Source organism: Ovis aries, chromosome X (genome assembly GCF_016772045.2).
Source record: "Ovis aries strain OAR_USU_Benz2616 breed Rambouillet chromosome X, ARS-UI_Ramb_v3.0, whole genome shotgun sequence".
Classification (NCBI taxonomy): Eukaryota; Metazoa; Chordata; class Mammalia; order Artiodactyla; family Bovidae; genus Ovis; species Ovis aries.
Genome location: NC_056080.1, coordinates 102,582,613 through 102,589,101, shown reverse-complemented (window position 1 = coordinate 102,589,101; position 6,489 = coordinate 102,582,613). Strand labels below are relative to the sequence as shown.

Genomic DNA, 6,489 nt, shown 5'->3' with positions numbered 1-6,489 from the left:
AAATCTACTGTAAAAATAATCAGAGCATATGAATCAAAGAATTTTTGGTGGTGAAAGTTATCTCCAAAAAAAACAAAAAAAAAGCCATGCAGTTAAGTAAAATTGAAAACAGTATTCCATTCTGAATTTTATATATCCCCCCAGAAGCTTTTAGATATATTTTTTAAATACCTTGAATCAGATATAAAAAAAGAACATAGATAGACCAAAAAAAAAAAAAAAACCAACAGTAAGATATGAAATAAAAGTTGACTCAACTCAGGAAAAATAGGAGCTTCCCTGGTGGTCTAGTGGTTAAGACTCTGCCTTCCCAAGGCAGGGGGCCCAGGTTCATTTCCTGGTCAGGAAACTAGATCCCACATGGTGCAACTAAGACCTGGTGCAGCCAAATAAATGAATATATATTTAACTCAGGAAAAATAGAAAAAATTTAAATTCATATAAAAGTAAAGACAAAACAGCCCTTATGAAAGTCATCAGTGACCTCCATGTCACCAACTCAAATGGACACATTTTCCTAAGGGCTGCTTTGTTGGACTGGTAGAGAGCAAATCAGAGAGGGTTGATGAATGAGGAAATTAATAAATATAGAAAAATGTTAGAGAGGTGTATTTGTGAATGGGAGGAGAGAGACAAGGAGGCATCTGGAAAGGGCTGTATCATTTAGGGCAGGATTTTTAAATTCGGAATGGGCTTGACGAGTCATAACTATTAATGAGGAAGGTCATAGTGAAAGAAGGAAGTTGACTTCACAGGAGATAGGATTTGCTGATTGCTGATAGTGTAGGTTTCTCTAGAAAGCAGGAAAGGGGAGAATTTAAGGACAGAAATAGATCAAGAGGGTGGGAATATATATTTAGTTATGACTGATTCATTTTGTTGTACAGCAGAAACCAACACAACATTGTGAAAGCAACTAGCCTCCAATTTAAAGAAAAAAGAAATAGGAATTGCCTCATATAGGAACAGGGACATTTTCTTTGTTATATTAAAGGAGGGTAGAGTTGCAAATTAAAAAAAAAATCAGCTTATATGATATTATCCTATGATTACTCCATGAACAAAAGACATGTGTCAATTTAAATATGGGATAAAATGTGGAGAAACAGTTTAGTCGGCTGAAGTTGGAATCAGAAGATGGGAATAGTGATGACTTGAATATTCTATATTACAAATGATTTTAACTAACATGGGCTTATTGTATGCCCATATTTACTATGCTCTGCTGTGTTGTGCTCAGTCACTTCAGTCGTGTCCAACTCTTTGCGACCCATGAGCCCACCAGGCTCCTCTGTCCATGGGACTCTGCAAGCAAGAGTACTTGAGTATATTGCCATTCTCCTCTCTAAGAGATATTCCTGATCCAGGAATTGAACCCTCATCTCTTATGTGTCCTGCATTGGTAGGTAGGTTCTTTTCCACTAGCACCACCTGGAAAACTCCATATTTACTATATGCCTTCACTCATAGCTCAGTTGGTAAAGAATCCACCTGCAATGCAGGAGACCCCAGTTCGATTCCTGGGTTGGGAAGATCTGCTGGAGAAGGAATAGGCTACCCACTCCAGTATTCTTGGGCTTCCCTGGTGGCTCAGATGGCAAAGAATCTGCCTGCAATGTGGGAGACTTGGGTTTGATCCCTAGGTTAGGAAGAGCCCCTGGAGAAGGGAAAGGGTACCCACTTCAGTATTCTGGCCTGGAGAATTCCATGAACTGTATAGTCCATGGGGTCACAAAGAATCAGACATGACTGCGTGACTTTCACTTCATTTCACTTTATCATAAGAACGGAGGCAATGTTCTTAGCACTTTTGTACATTACCACATTTAATTTTCATAAATAACCCATGAAGTCAGTATTATCATGTTCCCTACTTTGCAGGGGAAGACACTGAAATTCGGAAAAGATCAGTATCTTATCCAGAATTACAAAATTAAAATGTGTTTGAGTAATATTGAAAGCCGAGATCTATCTGATTTCAGAGACATGCTTTGCACCAAAATGATACACTGAATTTCTATATATTTGTATCTTTAAAACAATGAACAGTTATTATTTTTGTAAGTAGAAAAATATCACATGTAAGGGTCAAGGTCTATAGTGAACATAATACCTCTTAGATTCAGCCCAACAGTACTTTGTTTTAGGAACTATCCCTCCCTAATTACCTTATGTAAGTTGTTTTCACAAATGATACATTTCTCTCATGGACACAGAGATGGCTATGGTACTCAGAGTAGGCTGATCTTCACACTGAATTCCCATAGACATAGCAATTTGTACAGAGAACAGCTCATGAGCCAAGTGGAGCCTGACTTGAGATTTTCTATGAGTATTTTGGGGGAGAAAATTCCTCTCTACCTTTAAAATTTTGAGTTATAAAAGTAACTGCCACAAAACATCTTTCATACCAAATGGAGAGAGCCCAGCAAAGAAATAATCAGCATATAGAGAGGCACAGGGCTAGGAAATGAAAGGGGTCCCAGACTTCATTGTTGAGCAACGAGATCTAACTCTGCCAGATCTCCGCTTGGACATGTGAGCCTATACACCTTTTTGTTGCTTAAGCTGTTTTAACATTGATTTCTGTTGCCTATATCTGAAAGATTCCTGACTAAAGCAATGTTGGAAACAAAACCGATATCTAGAAAGTGACGGACCTATAATATGAAATTTGCTGCATTGACGTGGAAAGTTGGACAACAGATCCCTTCATCGCTGACTGGAAAGACGATAATCTTTAGTATGAATTTGCATGCCATCAAATTAAACTGGTTTTATTGATTCTTGTAGATAAGTACATGTACCTATTTGTCTGAAGTTTGGAAACGATGAAGATGCTAAGGTAGTTGCTACTTTTTGTAGCTTTTTTAAGTGTCTGCATAGATAGAAGTTTTAGTCCATGCTGGCCCATATGTAAGTGGAAAGGAAAGAGCACAAAATTTTCTTTAATGAAGCCATATCTTCCTACTGCCAAAAATGTTAGATGGCTGAGAGTCATTGTGTATGTTTAAGTATTTCCCATGTTAGAGAAAAAAAAAAGTAGGAAGTCTGGAAATATTGATAAATCAGACTGGGACCAGGTGAGCCTTAAAATTGAGGGTCACTTGATTCATTAGCTCTATCCCCAAAATACTTACATACATTCCCTTCCTGAAACAAGTTAGTAATTATCGTCCTTTGGAATACAGCCTAGGAACAAGGAATAAATTATCCCTGTCTCTACTCCAGCTCATTTATCAGAGATGGAGACTGTTTCAAAGAAATCCTCAAGTGGGAGTTGGTCTGGATTTAAGGACCATGATTTAGTACTATCTCTTGCTTTGGTTACTAGCCAGTTGATTCAAACTGTACATTCTCCAGCAGCTGTCTAAATACATATGTACTATATTATTAGGTATATTCATATTTAGTTATACATATAAGCACTGTTGAGTTGAGCTTTTTACAATTATACAATTTTCTTATCTTGCATAATACTTCCCTCCTTAAACTATAGTTGGCTTGATGCTAATATAGTCACACTTCTTTTGATTAGTGTTTGTATAGTGCATCTTTTTCCTTAGTTTTACTTTCAATCTATTTCTAGCTTTACATTTAGTGTGTTTCGTGGGACTTCCTTGGTGGTCCAAGACTCTGTACTTCCACTGCAGGGGGCATGAGTTTGATCCCTGATTGGGAGAGTAATATCCCACATGCCACATGGTGTAGCCTAAAAGAAAAAAGTGCTTTTTGTAAATAGATATAGTTGAGGGCTCTATTTTCTAAAATCCAAGTCTGATAATTTAGTTATTTGCATTGGAGTGTTTTGTCTATATTTAGTGTAATTGCTGATAAGTGTGCATGTGTGCTAAGTTGCTTTAGTAATGTCTGACTCTTTGCAACCATACAGACTGTAGCCCACAAGACTCTTCTGTCCATGGAATTCTCCAGGCAAGAATACTAGAGTGGGTTACCATGCTGTCCTTCAGGGAATCTTCCTGATCCAGGGATCGAATCTGCATCTCTTATGTCTCCTGTACTGGCAGGTAGATTCAGTTGATCTTAAGTCTACCACCTTGCTATTTGCTTTCTTTATGTCTCATCTATTTTAATTTCTTTATTCTTCCTTTTTCTACCTTTTTTATTTTAAAGAAGTGTATTTTTTTATTATTCTATATTTTATCTCCTTTATTAGCCCTTTTCTTATGCCTTTCTGTATCATTCTTTTAGAAGTCACCCTAAAAAATTTTTTAAATCCATCTGTAACTTGTTACAGTCTGTCTTAAATTAGTATTTCTACCACATTCAGAACAATACCATAACCTTATAGCAGTTTAGCTCTATCTACCCCTCCAATCTTTTAAATTAACACACTATATTTTGCATTTAACCTTACAAAACATTATCGTTGTTGTTTTAAATAGTCTTTTATAATTGCCAAAATATTTACACTTTCCATTCCTGTTCATTCTTTCTTAGACTTCCATGCTTGTATCTGGAAAAATTTCCTTTCAGTTTACAAGAACTTCCTTTAGTATTTTTTTTTCTGCTTTAAGGTGGCTGTTAAAAAATCTTTCAGCCTTTCTTGCTCTGAGAATGTCTCTTTTTCAATGACCTTTGAAATATATTTTTATTAGGTATAGAATTCTAAGTTGGTCATATTTTTGTCTTTCCTTTATTCTTTCTGGCACTTTAAAGACGTTGCTTTATTGTCCTCTGCTTTCCATAGTTGCTGTTGATAAGGCAACTATTTCCTTGTATTGTTCTCCTAGGGAAACATGTTTCTTTTCCCTCTAGGCACTTCAAAGATTTTCACTTGAACTTTGGTTTGAGTAGCTTGACTGTAATATACTTAAGCGTGGAGTTTTTTTCTCTGACAAATGCTACAACAAGATGAACCTTGAGAACACTATGCTAAGTGAAATGAGCCAGTCACAATAAGACAAATATTTTATGATTTTACTCATATAAAGTATAAAGAGTAGTCAAAGTCATAGAGAAATTTGCATGGTGGTTGTCAGGGGCTGAAGGGAGGTCCAAGTGGAGAATTTAAAAAAAATTTTATTGAAATATGGTTGATTTACAATGTAGTGTTAATTTCTGCTGTACAGCAAAGTGATTTAGTTATATATAAATTATTTTAAAATATTCTTTTTCAGTATGGTTTATCTTAGAATACTGAATATATTATAGTTCTCTGTGCTATACAGTAGGACCTTGTTGTTTGTCTATGCTATATATAATAACATATCTGTTAACCTTAACTTTCCATTTCATCACTCCCCCAACCCTCTCCTCCTCAGCAACCACAAGTCTATTTTCTATGTCTGTGAGTCTGTTTCTATTTCATAGATAAGTTCATTTGTGTCATAGATTCCACATGTAAGTGATATCATATGGTATTTTTATTTTTTTTCTGAATTACTGTACTTAATATGATAATCTTTAGGTTCATCCATGATGCTGCAAATGGCATTATTTTATTCTTTTTATGGCTGAATAGTATTCCATTGTAGATATGTACCACTTCTTTTTCCATTCATCTGTTGATGGACATTTAGGTTGTTTCCATGTCTTGGCTATTGTGAATAGTGGTGCTGTGGACATAGGAGTGCACGTATCTTTTTGAATTGGAGTGTTGTCTGAATATATACCCAGGAGTGGGGTTGCTGGATCATACGGTAATTCTATTTTTAGATTTCTGAGGAAACTTCATACTGTTTTCCATAGTGACTATACATTCCCACCAACAGTGTAGGAGGATTCCCTTTTCTCCACATCCTTTCCATCATTTGCTATTTGTAGAGTTTTTAATGATGGTCATTCTAACCAGGGTGAGGTGGTACCTCATTGGAGTTTTGATGAATTGTTTTATTAATTGAAGTGTAATTGATTTATAATATTGTGTTAGTTTCAGTTGTACCAATGGGGAAAGTGGGAAGGAATGAATTTGGAATTTGAGATAAACAGATACACACTACCATATATAAAATAGACAACAAAGATTTACTACATAGCACAGGGAAGTATAATCAATATCATCTAATAACTTATAATGGGAGAGAATTATTTTTTAAAGCAAATTGTTTTTATTTTTTTAAACTTTTTATTTTGTATTGGAATATAGTTGGTTAACAATGTTGTAATACTTTCAGATATACAGCAAAGTGATTCAGTTATATATATACATGCATGCTTCTATTCTTTTTCAAATTCTTTTCCCATTTAGATTGTTCCATAGTATTCAGCAGAGTTCCTTTCCCTGTGTTATACAGTAGGTCCTTGTTGGCTATCCACTGCTTTTAAATGAGTACAGAGTTTCAGTTTTGTAAGATGAAAAAGTTCTAGAGGTTATTTGCACAACAGTGTGAATATACTTAACACTACTGAATTGTACACTTAACAGTGGTTAAGATGGTAAATTTTATTTATGTTATGTGGGGGCAGAAAAGGGGTGTGAGCTCTGCTACAACTCCACTGATTGAGTTAATAGGAGTTGAGATTTCC

General features: G+C 35.4%; 1 non-coding gene across 1 annotated transcript; it reads left to right on the top strand.

The window, feature by feature from the left end:
* The first annotated feature begins 276 nt into the window (after positions 1-276).
* On the top strand, positions 277-349 carry TRNAG-CCC (transfer RNA glycine (anticodon CCC)). Its single transcript has one exon. It is a non-coding gene; the product is annotated as a tRNA-Gly (tRNA).
* The last annotated feature ends 6,140 nt before the right edge of the window (positions 350-6,489 follow it).